Raw genomic sequence first — 15414 nt, 5'->3', positions numbered from 1 at the left:
TCCACCATCCCACCGTCAGTAAGTCTCTGCACCATCAGCATTTCAGATGTAATTGTGTCACTGAGGCAATGCAGTCAAAATAAGAAAGCATGTCATAGATTTCAGCTGAGATCATTTCATGTCCTAATATCTGTCATTTAAAGAAGTTAAACTTGATACTTCTCTCAGCAAATTGCCTTTGCTGAAGTTAAACTACATGGCCATCGGTATGTTGACACCGATATACCACACCCATATGCCCTTAAACATGTCCATTGAACATTTAATTATAAAACCGTTGGCAATTAATAGGGAGTTCTGTTTGTCTAAGGAGATTGTATGGGTGCATGTTTATAAAACAAGTTAGTAATAGGTATAGCTGAAATTGCCAAACCTGTTCTTTTCAAGGATGGGGGGGTCAACATACTTTTGGCTATGAATTTATAACTACAGCTTACTTGATTATTGGCCAGAAGAGGGAGACATCTATTTATTACATTTTTACTCATGTCTTCTTCTTCTTCTTCCAGAAATACCTACGAGTGAGTTGACAAAACGTTTTGGCAGGTCACTATGTTTTCCATGCTGTCCATCTAATATGTTATTTTAGACTTCAGCTGCTGCTGTTGATGTTCTGTGGTGAATCTCAAGCTAAACTGAGATTTCTCCTAATCCGTTGCTGACAATCATATCATAACTTGATTCCTGGATTTAGAAAGTAAGCTTGGATATTACTGCATAATGAGGCATTCACTTGCTCTAAGAATCATAAGCCAATGGAAAGGCACATAACGTAACCCAATGGCGTCTTCTGACTGTCCAATAGTGCACAACAGTTGGGTTCCGAAAGGAAAAATACCATTAATTTTCTCAATAGTGTTATTGATTTTTACAGATAATGTACAAGCCTTTTTTGAGAGAGCTACCGTGAGCTCTGTGGTTGTTAAATGTCAAGATCTACTGTGAGTCAGGTGTGATCAAAGCAGGATCACTGATTCCACATTCCTCTCTCTCACTCTCTTTGGGCGTGACAGTCATCGCTCTACATGCTCTCACATATAAAAGGGAAACAGAAGGATCCAGAGGGAGAGAGAGTTGTGGATAGTATTGGGAGGCTCTTTCATGGCTAATTTGGTGTGGTTACGCCTTGCCAAAGAATGTGAGGCGTTACCATATTACACCATTGTTTTTTAACATCTTTGAACATAATCTTCAACCTTACCTATGACCAATTTGATTTCATTTGTTACAGGGCACGCCATGCATTCCTATGCCTGTATTACATATTAGATTTTGGTTGTTTTTGTGTTTTTAAAGGAATGTTCTGGGTTCAATTCAAGTTAAAGGAATATTCTGGGTTCAGTACAAGTTAAGCTCAATCGACAGCATTTGTGGTATAATGTTGATTACCACAAAAATATATTTCAACTAGTTACTCCTTTTATTAATAAACAAAACAAAAAGCGTGGTTAGTGTGAGGCATGGGGGTGGAGTAATAACTTCCAGGAAAATTACATTATAAAAGGTCATTTACACATCCACCAGAAAGACATTTAATGCGAGAAAGCTGCTGTAGACAGAAAATTGCTGTGCACTGTGTAATAAGACATTTGAGTGATTTTGAGATCAAAGAGTTCAGGTTACCCAAATTTGAAAATAAAAAATATCTAATTCTCTCCTCAAATGTCATGTAAACAATATTCAGCCCCCCAAAGTCTATCATTTGTGGAGGATCCTTTATCCTTAATAACAGCAAATAAATGTTTCAGGTAAGTGTTCTCAGGCTTCGCACACCTCTCTATTAGAATTTAAGCTTCCAGCTCATTGACATTCTTTGGTTTCTGTGCTGCCACTTCTTCTTTGAAATCCCAACAAAGGTTTACAATGGGATTTTAATGATGACTGAAAGGGCCATTTAAGGACATTCCACGACCCATAACTGAACCAGATTTTGGACAACTTGGATGCGTCCTTGGTGTTATTGTCTTGCTGGAAAGTCCAGTGATCACTACGCTTCAATTTACACACTGAAGGCATCACATTTTTCATGCCAAAATGGCCTAATACCTGAAATAATCCATGGTGTCAGTCACATAGTCAGGATAGCCATTTCCTGCAGCCGCAAAACACCCCCCTAACAGGACTGACCCACCTCCATGATTGACTGTGGTGATGGTGTTGTTCTTGTCATCACCTTGTCATCTTACTCTAGACGTACTGTTGACCTTGGGTCTAAAACTAATTTTTAAGTTTTGTGTCATTCGTCTATAAAACCTTCCAGGACTCCACAGGTCTTTCCTAATTACTTCTTGAATATTCGGTCAACTGGAGTCAATATTTCCCTTGGTGAAGTTTTGCTTTCTTCCACACCCGAAGAAGGTTGCTGTTGTACCATATTTAAAAAATGTACGAATGGTGCTGCCAACTTTGTCTATTGGAAATTGAAGTGCCTTGGAAATGTACTTTTAGCCATTACCTTTCTTGTGTAATGAACTAATCTCCTCTATTAGCTATTGATACAGCTTATTTTAAATGGCATTTTCTGCATAGAAATACATTTTTGCTTTCAACGCTAAACTTAAAATTACTTGTGTAGCCATAAATATTTTCATAAATACATTTATCAAAAAAAAAAAGCTACATGCAATAGGGGTTGACTAAATATATTTTTCATTAATCATACAATATCTTATGATTTTGCCATCTTGTACAAATTACTATGTAAGGTGTTCCCTGTGTTCAGCTAAAAAAAAGGCTGAGTCATGTCACACCTTGTCACGCCTGTATCAACACACATACAGGACATAAAAGTATAAAGATGTGACTTTCCATATCTGCTAAGAAAGTGTAAGAAATCGTAAAATAAACTCTCAGTCAAACACACAGGGACAAGTTCAGACTGTTATACTCACTGGCGAGCCTGAACAATTCATCAAACGAGAAGCTTCTTGAAGTTTATGTTGCAGGTTTGTGAACACCCCATTATCTACTGTATATCCTCCAAATCTCCAAATTCATCTCACGTACTTTGGCTCTTTGATAAGACCTCCAGCATAGGCAGAGCTGTCACTCATTACCTAAAGTTTCCATAAAATGTCCATCTATATACCTTTGCGTATGTAAAGTTGACGCATAATGATTTTTTCTTAATGAACATCAAGATTTTAGATTAATGGATAAGGGAATGTGTATATTTTATGTCCTGTAACTGATCACCATTTCTTGTTGTTGTTTTTTTCACAATTTTAAACCACTTTTTCTTTTCAATACTTTATTCTAAATGATCCTGCAGTGTGACAAATAGATTTTTAAGAGTACAAATATTCCATGTGTTTTCTCAATTGAAGGAAGATTAAGAGTTCAATACAATTTAAGTTCAATCGACAGCTTTTGTTGCATAATAGTGCTCACTACAAAAAATATTATTAACTCAACCCGTGTTGAAGAAGCAAAAATTGTGGTCACGGTAATATACTTACAATGGAAGTGAATGGGGCCAGTCCATAAACATTTAAATACAAACTGTTTCAAATGTATAGCAACATAATGTAAAAAATTATATGTGCTAACATGATTTTAGTCTAATAAAATCTCTGATTTTAGGGTGATAAACTCACAGGGTTTACCACTGTTGTTGTCCTAGCAATGGAGTTGTATTATTTGATATAACTTTACACAGACAAGGTTAGTTAGTGATTTTATCACATTAACATTCATATAATTTACGTATTGTGGCTATACTTTTGAAACTGTGTCTTTTAATGTATATGGATTGGCCCTATTCACTTCCATTGTAAATGCCTTATTGTAAGAAATGTGGGACGAGTCAAAATTATGTCCAATGTTAATCACTGTTAAGCTACAAATGCTTACTAAGCTTAACTTGTATTGTATACTTGCCAACCGCTCAGGTAATGTTATTAGAGGTTAATCATTAAAGGGGTGTGTGTATCTGTGTGTGTTTGGTGTAGTGTTTGTTGGCATCAGTCGTTTTAGAGTGTGATTATGCAATGGTTATATGGCACTCCTGGACCTTTTATTGCGTTTACACCAGTTACACATTGTACACAAACTCATTTACAGTATTTCTCTTAAGAAGTTGCACGACTCTGTCACTCTCCTTGATTCTGCTGAGATGTGCCTAATGTGTTTAGTGTGTCTGTTTGGAGAGGGTGTGCTTCTAGATCAGGCATACTGTCGGACACACCTTCCCACTCCCTTTCATTGAATACAACCACTCTTCCTGCCTTGCCCCCACCAACATGACAGTTCAGGGAGTGAGCTGGGACCGACTGCAGCTCGCAATGTCCTCCAACCACCATGTCTTACCTGTAGCTTATAGATAACCTTTACAGGAGGCAGAGAATAGAACATCAACAGGAATTAAACCGAAAGAAAGAAAGGAACACAGAGAGAAGAGAAACCTACATCTTAACTGTTTTTGCATTGTTACAAGTTTTTTCTTGGAAAAGTGAGGACTACCAACATAAGGAAAAGGGACTTATAAAGAACATCGATTGGTGTTGGCTTAAGAAACAAACTTGGGACAGAAGTTGATATTTTGCTGTAAGTGAGACAGGAGGAAGATGACTTCTCAACAGAGAATGAGGGAGTACTCGACAGACAGTTTGGAGAGGGACAGACTCCCTTCAGATGACTTGCACTATCAGGGGATGCTGAAAGCCATGGATGGCAGGAAAGGTAATTTGGAGAGCTCTCAAATACACCTACTAGTGTCAGGAATTCGCTCTCTGCACAATTCAGTCTTATTTGTAATTAGTTGTAGTTTGTGGATACTTGTCTTCGCAGACGCAGTTATTTAGAGATGAGTGGTCATTGCCTCATAAGTTAGATAGATGTGTTCCTATTTGTTCTTCCACTTCACATGCTCCTGTTTTGCAGTTTTTACTATACTAATGTTTAATAACAATTCTATTTCCAGCATAACAATTTGAGTGAAATTTTGAAATGAAAATACATTTCCCTTTTGTTTAAGAACAGCATGTGCTTGAGCTACATACATTTGCACAAAACCTGATAATCAGTGTAATGCTTCAAACTGCATCTTGTGTACTTCAATGGAAGCAAGGTGTTAACAAGATCAACAAAGGCACAAATTTGCTTACATTTGATTAGTGACCTAGAAATAGTGCAGCATCTTTCGTATTCATTTTACACTACAGAGTTTCTTTGTTTTCATTTTTCTCAGAGTGCCTACCTTTGCATTTAATAAGTCAGTAATTAACACTACACTACAGGACTTTGGTTTATAAATACTAGCCTTTACACCATCTCATCTGATTGGTCTATATGTCACCAGCAGCCTTTAGTGAGCACGCATTACCATACCAGTGATAGTCATTTGTGATTATATAATATTATGTGTGTGTGTGTGTGTGCATACATCCGTGGCCAAAAGTATTGGCAGTGACATACATTTTGTGTTTTGCAAAGTTTGCTGTTTCAGTATTTGTAGATTATTTTTCACATGTTTCTATGGTATACTGAAAAACAATGATAAGCATTTCATGAGTTTTAAAGGCTTTTATTGGCAAAAACATACAGTATTTGCAAAGAGTCGATATTTACTGTGACCCTTGTTCTTCATAACCTCTGCAATTCACTCTGGCATGCTGGATATCAGCTTCTGGGCCAAATCGTGACTGATGGCGATCCATTTTTGCCTTATTAGTGCTCAGAGTTGATCACAATTTGTGGGCTTCTGCTTGTCCACTCGCCTTTAGAGGATTGACCACAGGTTCTCTATGGGATTAAGATCCAGGAGTTGCCTGGCCACGGTTCCAAAATTACAATGTAATGATCTACGAGCCACTTCATTATCACTCTTGCCTTGTGACATGGTGCTCCATCATGCTGAAAAATGCACGGATCATCACCAACTTGCTCTTGGATCGTTGGGAGTAGATGCTCTTGCATGACGTTTTGATACCATTCTTTATTCATGGCAGTGTTTTTGGGCATAATTGTGAGAGAGCCCACTCCCTTGGATGAAAAGCAACCCCACACATGGATGGTCTCAAGATGCTTCACTGTTGGCACGACACAGGACTCATGGTAGTGTTCACCTTTTCTTCTCCGGACTATCGATTTTCCAGATGTCCCAAACAGTCGGAAGGGGGCTTCATCAGAGAAAATAACTTTGCACCAGTCTTCTGCTGTCCAATCCTTGTACTTCCTGCAGAATTTCAGTCTGTCCTTGATGTTTTTCTTGGAGAGAAGTGGCTTCTTTGCTGCCTTTCTTGACACCAGGCCGTTGTCCAAAAGTCTTTGGCTCACTGTGCGTGCAGATGCACTCACACCAACCTGCTGCCAATATTGAGCAAGCTCTGCACTGGTGGTGACACGATTCCATAGCTGACTCTTCAGGAGGAGATGGTCCTGGCATTTTCTGGACACTCTGGGACATCCTGAAGCTTTCTTCACTGCAGTTGAACCTCTTTCCTTGAAGTTCTTGATGTAAATGGTTCATTCAGGTGCAATTATTCTTTGCAGCAATTTCCTTGCATGTGAGGCCATTTTGATGCAAAACGATGATGGCTGCTTGTCTTTCTTTAGAGGTGAACATTGCGAACAAGAACACAATGATTGTAAGCACCGCTTTCCTCCTTTTATAGCAATCAGTCTGATAGAGTGATTTCACCTGACTAGTACTCGTTCACACTTTCCCAGGTGCTGCTGATATGATTAGTGAAATTATGTCAGCTGGTCATTTTGTGCCAGGACCAAAACATTTTGAAATTTGGGTTTTTGTGAAAAAGTAAATTTTTTTGGCCAATTAAGCTTTTCGCATTTAATTATTTAAAACACATCTGATCACTCTGCACAATAATCTAGAAACAATGTGAATCAACACCACAACAACTGAAGCAGAAAAACTTGCAAAACACTTGAATGTGTTTTATTTTATTTATCTATAAAAGGTCTCATACTCCAGGAATTTCAAATTCTATTTTTGAATTTCTAATTCTAATTTCAATTTCAAATTTGAAATACTAGCCTTTAAGCAATCTCACCTGATTGGTCCATATGTCTCCTGCAGCCTTTGATGAGCAAACATTAGCAAACCACAGACGTGTATTCGTGGCTACATAATGTATGTGTTACGATCCCTGTGTTCTCTAGTCACGTTCATGTCACGTTTCCATGTGGTCCGTCCCGTGTTTCCTGTTTCACCCTCGCCAGTCACGTTCCATGTCACTCTTCCTTGTTATCCGTCCCGTGTTTTCTGTTTCACCGAACACGCTCCCTGTCATGTCTTCCTTGTTGCCCGCCTGTGTTTCACTGTCTCTGTTAGAACTACACTTCCCTTCGTCCTCACTCCTCATCACTGCTGTCACAGCATTATTGTCCGCACCTGTCGTCTATTTTATTATCACCTGTCCTCGTTAATCTGTCATTGGTTTTGTTTGCTCATTGGTTCCTTTGTTCTCTGTCTGTGTATTTAAGCCCTGTCTGTTTGTGCTGTGGTTGTCGTTCGTTAATGTTAGTATCACGTTTCCGTGTATCAGTTCCGATGTCTGCTTAAACGCCTTCTGTCCGTGTTCCCTGTCAGTCTGTCTACCCGTTCATGGTTACCCTGTCGTCCGTCCAAGGTTCCCCTGCTGTTCTCGCGTTCCTGCCTGTTTTCCCATCGTGGACTTTCCTTTGTTCTAGTGTTTGTTTATTTTTTATCCCAATAAAGCCTGCGTTTGGATCCGCACTCTTGTCTGTCTTCCCTGATCATCACAGAACGAACGACCCTCTAACATGGATCCAGCGGTTTTACGTGCAAGCTGCAAGCTGCTGAGCCTCAAGCAGGAAGACCGTTCGGTGGAGGACTACACCCGCGATTTCCTCTTGATTGCGGGTGCCACTGACTTCTCTGACTCCGACCTGGTGGCGTTTTTCCAGGCCAACCTGAGTGGTGTGCTCCAGGAGCGGTTACCACCGACGACGCGTGGCTGGACGCTCCGCGAGTTCATTGAGGAGACTCTGCTGGTCTGCGCTTCGCCGTTTACTGTGGGCGTCATCGAGGAGAACCCTGCCACTCCTCCCACAGTGGTAACCCTCCATTCACCCGTGGTTCGTCCCTTCACGCCTGCCTTGGTCAGTGAGCCTGCACGGTCGACTTCATCTGCCCAGAGGAGGAGGAGAAGACAGGCTTCCGCCTCCCGGCCCACGCCTGCCACGGCCAGCGAGCCAGCGCCCGCACCTGCCACGGCCAGCGAGCCGGAGCCACGCCTGCCACGGCCAGCGAGCCAGAGCCCACGCCTGCCACGGCCAGCGAGCCAGAGCCCACGCCTGCCACGGCCAGCGAGCCAGAGCCCACGCCTGCCACGGCCAGCGAGCCGTCAGCCCCAGACGTCAGTGAACCAGCGCCAGTCGCCTCCGACGTCAGCGAGCCAGCGCCTGTAGCCTCGACCGTCCCTGAGCCAGCGCCTGTAGCCTCGACCGTCCCTGAGCCAGCGCCTGTAGCCTCGACCATCCCTGAGCCAGCGCCTGTAGCCTCGACCATCCCAGAGCCTGCCCCAGTAGCCATGACCGTCCAAGAGCCTGCGCCAGTAGCCATGACCGTCCCAGAGCCTGCGCCAGTAGCCATGACCGTCCAAGGGCCAGCACCAGTAGCCATGACCATCCAAGAGCCAGCACCAGTAGCCATGATCGTCCCAGGTCCAATGCCAGTAACCAGGACCGTCCAAGAGCCAGTGCCCCTCAGGCCTCCCGAGCTTCCCAGAGCTCCGCCTCCCGAGCTTCCCAGAGCTCTGCCTCCCTTCCCAGAGCTCTGTCTCCCGAGCTTTCCAGAGCTCCACCTCCCGAGCTTTCCGGAGCTCCGCCTCCCGAGCTTTCCAGAGCTCCGCCTCCTGAGCTTTCCAGAGCTCTGCCTCCCGAGCTTCCCAGAGCTCCGTCTCCTGAGCTTCCCAGGGCTTTGCCTCTCGAGCCTCCCAGGGCTCCGCCCCTCAAGTCATTCGAGCCTTCCAGGGCTCCGCCTCTCAAGCCTCTCGAGCCTCTCGAGCCTTCCAGGGCTCCGCCTCCAGAGCCTCTCGAGCATCCTATGGCCCCCCCTCTTGAGCCTCCTACGGCTCCTCTCCCAGAGACTCCCAAGCCTCCTATGGCTCCACCCCCAGCCCCCAGAGCCTCCTACGGCTCCGCCCCCAGAGACTCCAGAGCCTTCCAGGTCTCCGCCTTTAAAGCCTCCTACGGTGCCACCTCCCTCGGCTCTGCCTCCAGAGCCTTCCAGGGCTTCACCTCTAGAGCCTCCTACGGCGCCCCCTTCCTCGGCTCCGCCTCCTGAGCCTTCCTCTGCTCCGCCTCCTGAGCCTTCCTCTGCTCCGTCTCCTGAGCCTTCCACGGCTCCGTCTCCAGAGCCTTCCAGGCCTCCGCCTCTAGAGCCTCCTACAGCGCCACCTCCTATGACGCCACCTCCCTCGGCTCCGCCTCCGGAGCCTTCCAGGGCTTTGCCTCTAGGGCCTCCTACGGCGCCGCCTTCCTCAGCTCCGTCTCCTGGGCCTTCCTCAGCTCTGTCCCCAGCGCCTTCCAGGCCTCCGCCTCTAGAGCTGCCTACGGCTTCACCGCCCTCGGCTCCGCCACCAGAGCCTCCCGAGCCTCCTGCGGCTTCGCCTCCTGAGCTTCCGGAGCCTCCCTTAGCTCCACCTCCAGGACCTGTCCCTGTCCGATGGCCTCCTCCCAGGCCCCCTGAACCGGCCCCTGCTCTACTGCCATCTCCCAGACCACCAAGACCTGTCCCTGTCCGAAGGCCGCCTCCCAGGCCTCCTAGACTCGTCCCCGTCTTGTGGCCATCTCCCAGGCCTCCTCGACCTGTCCCTGTCCTGTGGCCACCTCCCAGGTCCCCTGAACCGGCCCTTGCCAAGTGGTCAGCCCCCGGGCCATCTAAACCGGCCTCTGTCCCGTGGCCACCTCCCAGGCCTCCTGACCTTGTTCCTGACCTGTGGTCTCCTCCCAGGGCCCCTGACCCAGTCCCTGTCCTGTGGCCTCCTCCCAGGCCCCCTGACCCTGCTCCCATCCTAGGGCCTCCTCCCAGGGCCCCTGACCCTGTTCCTGACCTGTGTCCTCCTCCCAGGCCTCCTGAACCGGTCCCTGCCCCGTGGCCAACTCCCAGGCCACCTAAACCTGTCCCTGTCTCGTGGCCAACTTCCGGGCCATCCAAACCTGCTCACCTATTGTGGCCGCCTCCCAGTTCACCTAGACCTGTCCTTGCCCAGTCAATACCTCCCTGGCCTCCTAAACCAGTTCCTTCCTGGTGGAGGATTCCAAGACCACCTGACCCTAGCCCGATATCGCAACCCCATAGACTGCCTGCCTTCCCTCTCGGCCTCCCGGGTCTATCTGTCTGCCCCTTGTGTCTCCATGGACTGCCTAGTTGCCCCAGTGAACTGTGTAATTTCCCTTTTCTCCTCCCCGGTCTGCCTGTCTGGCCCCTGTGTCTCCATGGACTGCCTAGTTGCCCCAGTGTTCAGTCTCATCTCCCTTTTTTCCCCCGTGGTCTGCCTAATTGTCACTTGTGCCTCCTTGATCTGTCCCTGTGTCCCTTGTGCCCCGTTTGGTCTGTCTTTTCTCCCCCTCTTCTAGCCCCCCTCGCCTGGAACATTTTGTGTTTTTGGGTTTTAAGTTTGTTTAGACCGTCTGGAATCTGGTCCTTTGAGGGGGGGCTATGTTACGATCCCTGTGTTCTCTAGTCACGTTCATGTCACGTTTCCATGTGGTCCATCCCGTGTTTTCTGTTTCACCCTCGCCAGTCACGTTCCATGTCACTCTTCCTTGTTATCCGTCCCGTGTTTTCTGTTTCACCGAACACGCTCCCTGTCATGTCTTCCTTGTTGCCCGCCTGTGTTTCACTGTCTCTGTTAGAACTACACTTCCCTTCGTCCTCACTCCTCATCACCGCTGTCACAGCGTTATTGTCCGCAGCTGTCGTCTATTTTATTATCACCTGTCTTCGTTAATCTGTCATTGGTTTTGTTTGCTCATTGGTTCCTTTGTTTTCTGTCTGTGTATTTAAGCACTGTCTGTTTGTGTTGTGGTTGTCGTTCGTTAATGTTAGTATCACGTTTCCGTGTATCAGTTCCGATGTCTGCTTAAACGCCTTCTGTCCGTGTTCCCTGTCAGTCTGTCTACCCGTTCATGGTTACCCTGTCGTCCGTCCAAGGTTCCCCTGCTGTTCTCGCGTTCCTGCCTGTTTTCCCATCGTGGACTTTCCTTTGTTCTAGTGTTTGTTTATTTATCCCAATAAAGCCTGCGTTTGGATCCGCACTCTTGTCTGTCTTCCCTGATCATCACAGTATGTATATTTGTATTCATGCATCTTTTTTTATATAATAAAAATGTATGTAGCACAAAACTAATGTCAATCTTTACTGTCTGGATGTTTAATAAGTGTTGAGATTCTCATATAACCCAGAATAATAAATTGTGGATGATTATCATGAAACCTATATATATATATATATATATATATATATATATATATATTACATAAATAGTAGAAAATATATAGAAAATTAATCCAATAGGATCATTATGTTTTTTTGCAATGTGATATATTATATTCAGGACCCTTTCCTGTCTGGTTCGGTTTAGGTCTGTGTCAGGATCCGGACACTCATGCTCCATGTTCTGTCTGTTACTGACGTTGGTGCATCGAGCTTAAACACGGGTGTGTGATTTCGGTTTTGTGTGTGGCCGAACTCTCGCACAGGTGTCCTCTCTTGTTTTTGTCACCTGTTGCGTGCATAGCTTGGCATATGCCTCGCGATGTACGCTCAGGTTTCAGTTAGTACCACGCTGTGGTAGCGCGGGTTGTCCACTAATCCAAGGGTTGGTGGTTCGATTCCTGGTCCACATGACTCCACATGCCAATGTGTCCTTGGGCAAGACACAAAAGTTGCTCCCAATGGTGGGCTAGCGCCTTGCATGGCTGTTCTGCCGTCACTGGTGTGTGAGTGTGTGTGTATGTGTGTGTGTGTGTGTGTGTGTGTGTGTGTGTGTGTGTGTGTGTGTGTGTGTGTGTGTGTGTGTGTATTTATCACTTTGTGGGGACCAAATGTCCCCATAAGGATAGTAAAACCCGAAATCTTTGACCTTGTGGGGACATTTTGTCGGTCCCCATGAGGAAAACAGCTTATAAATCATACTAAATTATGTTTTTTGAAAATGTAAAAATGCAGAAAGTTTTCTGTGAGGGTTAGGTTTAGGGGTAGGGTTAGGTTTAGGGGATAGAATATAAAGTTTGTACAGTATAAAAACCATTATGTCTATGGAAAGTCCCCATAAAACATGGAAACACAACATGTGTGTGTGTGTGTGTGTGTGTGCTGCGCGCGTGTGTGTGTGAATGGGTGAATGAGTCACAGTGTAAAGCACTTTGAAAACCGCTAAGGTTAAAAAAGTGCTGTACAAGTGCAGACCATTTTACCATTTAGTTTGAGAATGCGTGGCATCGCGTTTGTTAGCATTGCAATGCATTTTCATCTTATTTGTCAGTTGGTTGCATGAAATATTATTTCTTATTTGTTTCTTTTGATTTTGCCATGAAATAGGGTTCCAAACCTTAACAGGTTTCATGAGAATCAGCCATGTACAGTTAATCACAAGGCATTAGCACTGTAAAATGATACCTGACAGAAGACAATGAACCGGGGTCAAAGGGCCGTGGTCTGCTGACAACTCCAGGTGGCCATTCAGGGTCTTAAAGGGCACACCCACACACACTGGTGTTCATAATTATTCAATAGTTCATCACCCACAATAAGAACTTAATCACTTAAAAAAAGTCTTGTGTTGAACGGTGGTGGTAAAGGTTTGCCAGAGATCCACCCATGGATAGTCACCATGTTAATGTTATATCACAACATTCAAGTCAGCTGAGAAACAGAAGTCCAGCCTGTGGGTGTGTTTATGTGGGCTTGAGTCAGCTGTACACTCAACTCTTCTGCTGTAAATAACTGTGGGTTTTAAAGGACTCTAATTGCTGTTGTTCGTCAAACACTAATACACAGTACCTGCTGAATAAACTTTATCCATTCATGAAGGGATTTAACAGTTTTTTGCATTCAAGTTTCCCTATTGTAATTGACTTTACTGCTCACCATCAATCTGAATGTGTACCATTGGAGAACACGTCATGTCATTCCACAGGAGTGTTTTGGCTGGCTAAAAACCATTATCAACGGTATTTAGTGTTCTAGTCACTACTGTTTGGCTTTTGTTGGATCATCTTCCTGTTTGATGATGGATTGTTTTTTAGTGTGACTCGTAAAGGTTTGAATCAAACTGTTGGCACAGATTTTGATTATCCATTCAGTTTTAACAACCACACAATTGCATGGGGCCCAAGGATGTCGAGAGGGCCCCCACCCCATAGGAAAGCTATGCAAAAACCGCTTGAGGTGACATGTTGTTCTGGGTACATGCGCGAACACGCCGTTGTCAGCACTCTCAGAGCCTTCTGAACTTGATTCACTCACACACTCAGATATGCAGGAATGGATGAGTTAGGGGCCGTTAACACCAAAAAACAATTTGTGCATCTGCTCAGTTTTTTCATTGTTTTCCTGTGTAAGCACGCTGGACGAATTAATAAGAACTTCAGGTTTCAAAAACACATCGAGACACCTGCGTTCCATTTCATTCGTTGCACTGCGTATAGACTGCATCAGAATCTTTAGTAACAGTTTTAAAAAGTTTTAAAAATTATAAAACACACAAGTCCACTGTCTCTAAAAGCTTATTTTATTGGACTGTGCTGGTTTTATTTCCTTGAGAAAATGTTTTTATTCCGCTGACACGTCAGCCCTGAAGTTTTTTTTTTCCCCGGGAAAACAGTTCAACTGAATGTTTATGCAGACAGTTTTATTTTACTTTTTATTTTTGTATTTAATTTGTATTTTACTTATTGACAGAATACTCCTGGTTCGATATAAGTTAAGCTCTGTTGACAGCATTAGTGGAATAATGTTGTTTACCACAAAAGTAAATTTTGATTCGTCCCTAGATTTCTTTAAAAAAAAGAAGCAAAAATGGAGGTTACATTGAGGCACTTACAATGGAAGTGAATGGGGCCAATTTTTGGAACATTTAAATGGTTGTTTTTACAGTCATTTTAGGGTTTTAGGGTTTGTTGACATTACACCGTCATGGTAATGGGGTTGTAAAATTGGCTATAACTTTCCACAGAAAAGCTTAGTAAGTGCTTTTAGTACTAAAACTTTAAAGGACGGACTGTGGTTTGATTAAAGTAATAGTAAATGAAAGGAATTGGCCGTTTTCCTCGGGTGATACTCAAAGAAGTGTATAATGTTGGTCTCATTAGTGTCACCACATGGAATAGCAAAAACATTATTATTCAAACAGTTTTCCCAAACCATGGTTTCCCATTAGATGATGTGTCAGGCTGGTCACACTGAAAAAAACTAAAAAGCAAAAATGATTTTGTGGTGAAGAATATTGAAGAAAGGAGGACGTGAATTTGAAAGCATTCAGTAAATTCTATCCAAACATGTAAAAATGAATGCTGTAGCTTATAAGTAAATATTATTTATGATTGATAGTTATAGAATGTGTCATCATGTTTCAATCCTGAAGTGGAAAATCTTGTCTTATTTATTTGTTAATTTATGTACATTTTGCTGGTAAAGATTTCAAGTAAACTTTTCAAAAGCTGGTGTTCCCAGCATGCACTGGGCTTGAATAGATAATGAGCTTGCATGGTTCCACTGTGTGCAAGTTGATTTACACAACTTGTATTGTTAATTTTATTGTTACGTTTGGTAGCTTCTTGTTTTGTGCAGTCTGAAGGTTTCACTAAAAATTTCCCATTCATGATCAAAAAAATTGTTTGTTGAATGCCACTGTCATCGTGTTTTGTGCACCAAATGTTCATGTCTGTGTAAGCAGCTGTACAGTTTTTATTAATGCAAGATGATGTTGTGTCCCTAGATTACATAATACACATTACGCTTCCCTGTGGGAGGCTTTCAACCAATGAAGCACAATTTTTGAAGTATGATGTACATTCAATTTGTAAGTAAAAGTTACTGCATTTACAGGTGCACTCAGTAATTTTTCCCCATTAAAAAGGTTTTATTTCTAAAGAAATACATTTTAATTTTGAAACATATGTATTAAATCATGAGCACTCACATGAGATGAGGACTCTAGTCATATCAGTATCCTTATAAAAGCTGTTTTATTCTACATGGGGCAGGGGATTCCTCATGGGGGCTGCCATTTCAAAATCACATGACCAGCTGAATACTACTCTCTTAATCTCAGTAACCGTCTTGTTTTTGGACAATTTCACTCTTGGATTAAATGAATCATGCCTGATTGTGAATAGTGAATTTCTACAATGGCGTCTGTAACTGAAAACTGCCGATTTTGAATTATGCTGCATCCACACCACTAGGTGTCACTGTAAGT

The 15414-nt window shown here is 43.7% G+C and overlaps 1 protein-coding gene across 1 annotated transcript in view; it reads left to right on the top strand.

Annotated features, from left to right (window-relative positions):
• The window catches only part of LOC127657569 (plectin-like), a 101900-nt gene that overhangs the window by 18900 nt on the left and 67586 nt on the right, over positions 1-15414 (top strand). The gene's annotated exons all lie outside the window — the stretch shown is intronic.

Source organism: Xyrauchen texanus, chromosome 17, assembly GCF_025860055.1.
Source record: "Xyrauchen texanus isolate HMW12.3.18 chromosome 17, RBS_HiC_50CHRs, whole genome shotgun sequence".
Classification (NCBI taxonomy): domain Eukaryota; kingdom Metazoa; phylum Chordata; class Actinopteri; order Cypriniformes; family Catostomidae; genus Xyrauchen; species Xyrauchen texanus.
The sequence above is the reverse complement of the archived record's forward strand: the minus strand, read 5'-3'. Positions and strand labels throughout refer to the sequence as shown.